General features: G+C 43.8%; 1 long non-coding RNA gene across 1 annotated transcript; it reads left to right on the top strand.

Annotated features, from left to right (window-relative positions):
* Nucleotides 1–3,350: 3,350 nt before the first annotated feature.
* Nucleotides 3,351–4,768, top strand: LOC104659044. Its single transcript, XR_747538.2, has 2 exons — nt 3,351–3,770; nt 4,493–4,768. It is a non-coding gene; the product is annotated as an uncharacterized LOC104659044 (long non-coding RNA).
* Nucleotides 4,769–6,829: the final 2,061 nt, after the last annotated feature.

Below are 6,829 nucleotides of genomic sequence, written 5' to 3' on the forward strand. Positions count from 1 at the left end.
GAAAGAATGGACCCAATTTTCTTACATAAAAAGTGAGCTGGGCAGGTGGGGTTGGTTTCCTTTTCCTTTAGTTTTAATTATGTCACTTAATTATAAAAACCTTACCTGTCTTCCAAACACGGTCAGTCATGAAATCTGGACCTTTTTTCCTAGGACAGAAAAAGTACACTGATTTCTTTTCTTGAAAGCTTAACAGCCTGGAATATTTTAGGCACAAGGACATGAAGGGCTGGGGGAGGAAGGCAAATGAATTTTGTGCTTTATACCAAAGCCAGGCTTTTTCTGGTTTTACTAATGGAAGGTGATTATAGAACATTTTAATGTCAGAAAGGTTTGAAAGCCATTATGCTGCTCCACAGATCTTAAAACTCTCCTACTTAACAACTAGTGCCTTGGAAAAGCCAGTGTGCATGTTCTCTCTCTCTCTCATACACACACACATACACAAACACACTCTGAATATAACACTAAGAAGCTGATTCTGCTATCATTTGTCATGCCTACAACAACCCCTCTGTGTTGTCGGAGGCACCGAGCACGTGGTGCGTTCTTTAGCAGTACTTAGACACGCTGACATAAAATACAAAGATGATCCAATTACACTTTCTGCAACTGCATCTCATTCTGCTAATGCTTACAAATTAAGGGTGTCTGTCACTGCCTACATGAGCCTGTACAGAGAGCATCTCCAATCTCATGAATTTTCGAGTATGCTCCACAGAAATGCAGAAACCAATTCAACGGCAAGGAGTTGACACACAGCTCATAATCCCTGTCTAGTCAGTATGAAAATCTGTCTGTGCAAGGAATGCAAAACGTAGTCACCCATGGAGTCATGGGATATCAGCACTGTTATTTTACCCGATCAGAGGTAGTGCTTTACTGACATGAAGTACTTAAAGTGGAATTGCTTTTCTGGGTTGAAACATGTGTATGTGCTCAGCTAATTTCAATCAGCACCGTTTAGTTGTTGTGCTTTGCTCCTCGAAACTTTCTGAAACCAATTACCTTCTCAATTGCTTCCATGATCTCTCTTTTAACAGGCAGGCTTCAGAGAGTCATGGGTTCTGATTTTGGAGACAGGAGTTGGGAGCAGCATTATAGCTTGTCCGTGAGCTCAGGACCCTGAATTACTCGACTTATATACCCAGCGTGGGGGCCTCCTCCACCTGCTTGAGTACCGGCTCCTGAGTCCTTCATCGGTTGACTGTCTGGGTTGGAAATGTTTCAGTGATCTGAAAACATCCATTCAGTCTTATCTAATATATCCTTTCTTCTTTGGGCTAAATGTTAACAGATCTTTCGTTCATTCTTCAAGTACTGCCCAGTTCCCAGGGCTTTCTTCTGCACAAATGAGTCAAAAGCTCTGCTGCATCCAACAGTGAGAGAGCAGATGTGTTGCCCTCATTCAGAACACCCAAACTCTCTTACTGTGGCTTAAGGGGCTATAACCTTCTGACCCACCCTTCATACCGTAAACTCATGCAAACTATGAAGCCAACTAATGCTAACCATCCTTCCCGGTTGTTTTTAAAGCAATTTCTATTAAACCTATTTGCTCCGCCTTTAGGCAGTTGCCTTCTGAATTCAGGTTCATACCATTACATTTCCTCCTGCTTCAATGTTATTTTCAGCCTGTCTTTCAAGCCTGTCCAGATTTTTGTGAATGCTATTACTGAGTTTCTATGCACTCAAGGTTCCTCTCACAGATGAGTCATACCCAAATTTGACAAGTGTGCTTTCTACATCTTCCACTACAATTTCTGAGAAACGAACAGGCTTCTACTGACATTAGTGAGTGGCATAAGCCTGAAGGAAATAGATGATGACTCTTGACTGGCTGAATATGCAATAAAAGCATAGAACACAAAATGCTTTTCCAACATAGATGCTAGAAATGAGACTAAAGCTAAAATTTCCAGCCCTGCACCCCATGTGGCCTCCAGAACTCTACATTTAGTTGCCCAGATATCAGCACACATGGCTGTGAGGGAGCCAGGAGGTGGGTGCTTCAGTCCGCCCACTTTTTATCTTGCGTCCCACTATCTAACTTGTTTTGGGCAAGCCAGTTTTTTTTGAGCCCACCTTTCCTCCTCTATGGTGTGTGGGTAAAAACACCAGTCTGACTTACCTGAAAGTTGTGGGAATGAAAAGCATAATCTGTATGTCAACCCTGAAGATAAATGTATGTCAGAAACTATTATAAAGAGATCATCATTAGTTTCCTTTCATCTCATGATGTAGAAACATTTAGATGTTGGGATCCTTCCACATACTTCTCTAAGAAAATCTCTGGCCTGCCCTTCCTTCCTTCCTTCCTTCCTTCCTTCCTTCCTTCCTTCCTTCCTTCCTTCCTTCCTTCCTTCCTTCCTTCCTTCCTTCCTTTTAGATGGAGTCTCGCTCTTGAAGCCCAGGTTGGAGTGCAATGGCGCCATCTGGGTTCATTGCAACCTCCACCTCCTGGGTTCAAGCAGTTCTCCTGCCTCAGTCTCCTGAGTATCTGGGATTACAGGCACCCATCACCACGCCTGGCTAATTTTTAAAATATTTTTAAATTTTAGTAGAGACAGGGTTTCACCATGTTGACCAAGCTAGTCTCAAACTCCTGAACTCAGGTGATCTACCCGCCTTGGCCTCACTAAGTGCTGGGATTACAGGCATGGGCCACCGTGCCTGGCCTGGTTTTTCTATTTGTTTATTTTTGTGTTGGTTTTTCTATTTTTGGTGTTTCTGGATCATGGACTTTGGAAAACTTCTAGGCTTAGCAAATTAGTGTCCTTAGATTTCTGCTGTAGGCAATGAGCCAGTTGGCCAGAAAATATCCAATTATGCCCTTCAGGTTCAAGGTGGATGGGGACTTCCACTGTTGTTTAGAGAAACCACTGAGTGGGTAAAATCCCAAACAGCAAAATCAAATGGGGATTCTGTACACTCGGGAGTGTCAGCTCTGGAGAAATTAGGTTGCACTTGATTGTAAGAAGACAGGCGTTATTAAAATAGAATATAAATATTGACAGAAATGGACTGCTTCTAATCCCCACTGCCATTGGCCAGGGAGGCCTCTCTTCAGGTTTTCTGAATAGAACTAAATAAGAAGCCCATGTTACCATGGGAAGGGCACTGTAATTAGGAGTCTTTCATGAGCTTCCATGAATGTCTAGGGCTTGGAAACTTCGTTTTCAAAATAAGGCTGTTGGATTAGATGATTTTCCCAACCCCTAACCCTCTGTGTTAATGAATGGGACTGACTCTATAATCATGTTCCTTGGACATTTCTGTGGAAACACTGAGCTATCATCAGGGAGGCCTTCATTCTGATGAAACAAAGCCAGTTGTGTCCATATGAGAACATTGGCCAGGGTGGGGAGATGGAGGCTGTGTTCAGGCCAGTCCACGCTGGATCACCCATGTGGCCTGCTGCTTAGCAATTCCTAACCACCATCTTCCCTTCTCAACCTCTTTTTTCATGCTAAGAGGCATAAATGAAATGATGATGATAAAAGTTTGAGCTCTTTTCATGGAATTCTTGTGATACAGATATGTGCTGCATGTTCATTATCTTGTTGGTCTTCACCATGATAACTGGGGGGTAAGAATTATCAGCAGTTCACAGGTTAGGGACTTGAGACTGAGAGTTTGACTTTCCTGTTCCAGGTGGCAAAGCCTATGGGGTATTCACCTACCTGCTGCATGAAGGCAACATGGAGGGACTGTGGTGGATTATCTGCAAAGATGGCCAAAATTCTCTCATCTCTACAGGTATATACAAGGTAAGAACACCTTTGACCAGTGGAATGTGATGAAAATGGTTCCCAACCAATTCTAGACAGGGCCTGAAGAAGTCTAGATGCTTCCACATTTGCTTTCTTGGGAGCTCTGAGTTATCATGTGAGAACCACCAGTCTCCCCCACCTGCACCCTAAGCTCATTACCCACAAGGCTGTGCAAAATAATAAGTCGTTGTTAGGACACAAAGTTTGGTAGTGGTTTGTTATGTAGTCATGGATAACTGAAGCAGGGATCTCAGCATCTTTTCTTCTCTGAACTAATGTTTAAAGTCAGGATGTAACATATTGTCTCCATGTGACTTTGTTGAACTAAATAAAGAATGCTAATACCAGATGCAGACACTGCCACTTCTGTTCTCTAAGACTAGGCATTGCTCTCTGATCAGAAGAGTCAATCCTGGTGAGTTTAATTTGAGCCTCAGAATCCTACTCAACACAAAGTTCCAGAGAGAAGAGATTAGCAGTGCCAATACCTTAGAGATGGTACTGGGTGTGGAATTTGTCCTCCCTTGACTAGGTGATTTCTAAGTTCCTTTCCAATTTTAACGTTTTCTGTTCTGATTTATCTTTTGGTATTGTGCAGGTGTCAGGAGAAAAAAATAATGCCAATGTGTCTCTTTAATTCCTTTATCATTAAGTCATACCCTTTCCCAACTCCCAATCCAGTTTTCTTACGGCAATACCTTGGTTTTTGCTTTGTGAAGATGCCAGAGTCAGTCAAAACTAAGCTCACTGTCCTTGCTAATATTCTGCCCCAGAGGAGAACTAAAGCTCAGCTATTCACCCCTACAGAAAGCCTGAATTTTGTAAACGTTCTGCTTAGAATGAGGAAGAAAGATGAAGAATGAGGAGGATGAAGGGAGGAACGAGAGGGAGGTAAAGCCAACGAGCAGAACAGACCTACATTTGCAGCATCTCCAAGTTTCTGCAGCAGCTTTATGCTGTTGTTATGTTTTGTTTTAATAAAAGCAAATACCATTTTTTTCTTTACTGTTATATTCTTTTCATAAGAGCTCAGCTAAAGACAGATAATGCTGGAGTCAGTTTTTTCTAAGAATTAGTCTCTTCAAACTGACCATAGAGATTTGGTAGAAGTCATGGGTTTTAATTGAATTTCTCCTAACGGTCTCCCAGGGATGGAAATATGACTGATACAGGCTGACTTTCCCTCTCCCCTTGGTGAAGCTGTATTGCCTCCCACAGAACAGACCGTTCTTTATGTTCTAATCGAGCTTTTCATAACTCCACTGGAGAGCTGTGCAAACCCTAGACTTGGCAAAGGCTTTTTTGTTTTCTGAAGCCAGACCAATTCTGGACTCAGTTCCTGGCTTTCTAGGAAGAAATAGCACATGCATCTAGCCTCTTCCCTGATGAAAAAATACTTCACTCCTTTTTAGACAACTTCTCTTATTGATAATTTTATAGAAATACACGGTATGAGTGAAAGTCAGCATTTCCATTACACAGCAGCCTGCTAGAGCTGCTTCCAAGGGGCGGAGAGTCCTGTTGGCTGTTTGTCCGAGGTGATCTTCCTCTCTTAATCTGTCAGTCTAGACCTTGACAATGTTCCCCAAATACCAGCTCAAGCCCTTCCTTCTCCCAATAACTTTTCCATGGTCTCTGGACCTCCTTAGTCTGCAGTGCCGCTCCTCCTGCACCACCTGCCTTCAACACCTAGTCTGTGTTGTTAGTATGAGTTTTCTTGTGGCTTCTTTTTCTCAAGGCAGGCTGGGTGTGGGGAGCTGTCTCTGCAGCATCTTTTGAATATAGATGCCATTTCTCACTTTTCTTTTCTCTCTACCCGCTATAGTCCATTGCAAATACTGGGCAATTGATAAATTCATGCTAAAAAGGATGATGATCAAGTTAGAGACAAGCTGCATGGCTGAGGGAAGAGGTGCCATCCACACTGGGCACCACAGTTTCCCTGCACAAGTCACTCTCCCGCTGTGGATCTAGGTTTCCATCTTGTTTTTTTTTTTTTTTTTTTTTCCCTTGTATTTATTTATTTATTGGTCAGATGACTTGATCTTTATGGGCTGCATGACTCTGTCCTCTCATAGGGTTCAGCCTTGGAAACAAGATGATGTCATTAGAGTCCATCAGCCCACAGCCCTCCTTGGGTGGCGCTCTTTTTGGGGGGCTCTGCTCTCACGTGCTGCCTGTGCTGTGGACACATGTACACTGCCCACTTGCACAGATAGCGTGTCTTTCTGCAACCTCCCTGTTTACATGCTTCCCCAAGACTGGATTCTGGGGCGGGGATGAGCCATGCCCCCCAACTGGCTCTGACCTCCCCTGCGCCAGCTCTGCATGCCGGAAAGTCGCGGCTCTGCTGCCAGATGTTTCTCTTCCTTTCTTTAGGTTGCTGCATGGCATAATTAAAATTATGGCTATAGGATATGTGCAACTGTTCAGTGACAAAGACCTGTGCAGCATCGACAGTACCGCCTAATGAAGTTTCACCATAACTAAGTATCACAACCAGTTTACAGACCAGAAAACTGAGACACAGGAAGGGTTGGTGACTTGAGCAAGGTGCATCAGCTAGTAAGTGCAGAGCTGCAAATTTGCCTGGCTCCCAAGTTCACATGGTTGCTAAGATATATACCAAGTCTTTTCCCACTGTATTTTGTTTTTTTTTTGTTTGTTTTTTTTTTTTTTTTAGACGGAGTCTCGCTCTGTCGCCCAGGCTGGAGTGCAGTGGCCGGATCTCAGCTCACTGCAAGCTCCGCCTCCCGGGTTTACGCCATTCTCCTGCCTCAGCCTCCCGAGTAGCTGGGACTACAGGCGCCCGCCACCTCGCCCGGCTAATTTTTTGTATTTTTTTTAGTAGAGACGGGGTTTCACCGTGTTAGCCAGGATGGTCTCGATCTCCTGACCTCGTGATCCGCCCGTCTCGGCCTCCCAAAGTGCTGGGATTACAGGCTTGAGCCACCGCGCCCGGCCCTTCCCACTGTATTTTTAAACCCCTGGGAAACATAAGACACTATCTCAGATCTGGGTCGGAGAAAGGCATGGAAGTTCAAGATGTGTACTCA

Source organism: Rhinopithecus roxellana, chromosome 17 (genome assembly GCF_007565055.1).
Source record: "Rhinopithecus roxellana isolate Shanxi Qingling chromosome 17, ASM756505v1, whole genome shotgun sequence".
In the NCBI taxonomy this organism is placed as follows: Eukaryota; Metazoa; Chordata; class Mammalia; order Primates; family Cercopithecidae; genus Rhinopithecus; species Rhinopithecus roxellana.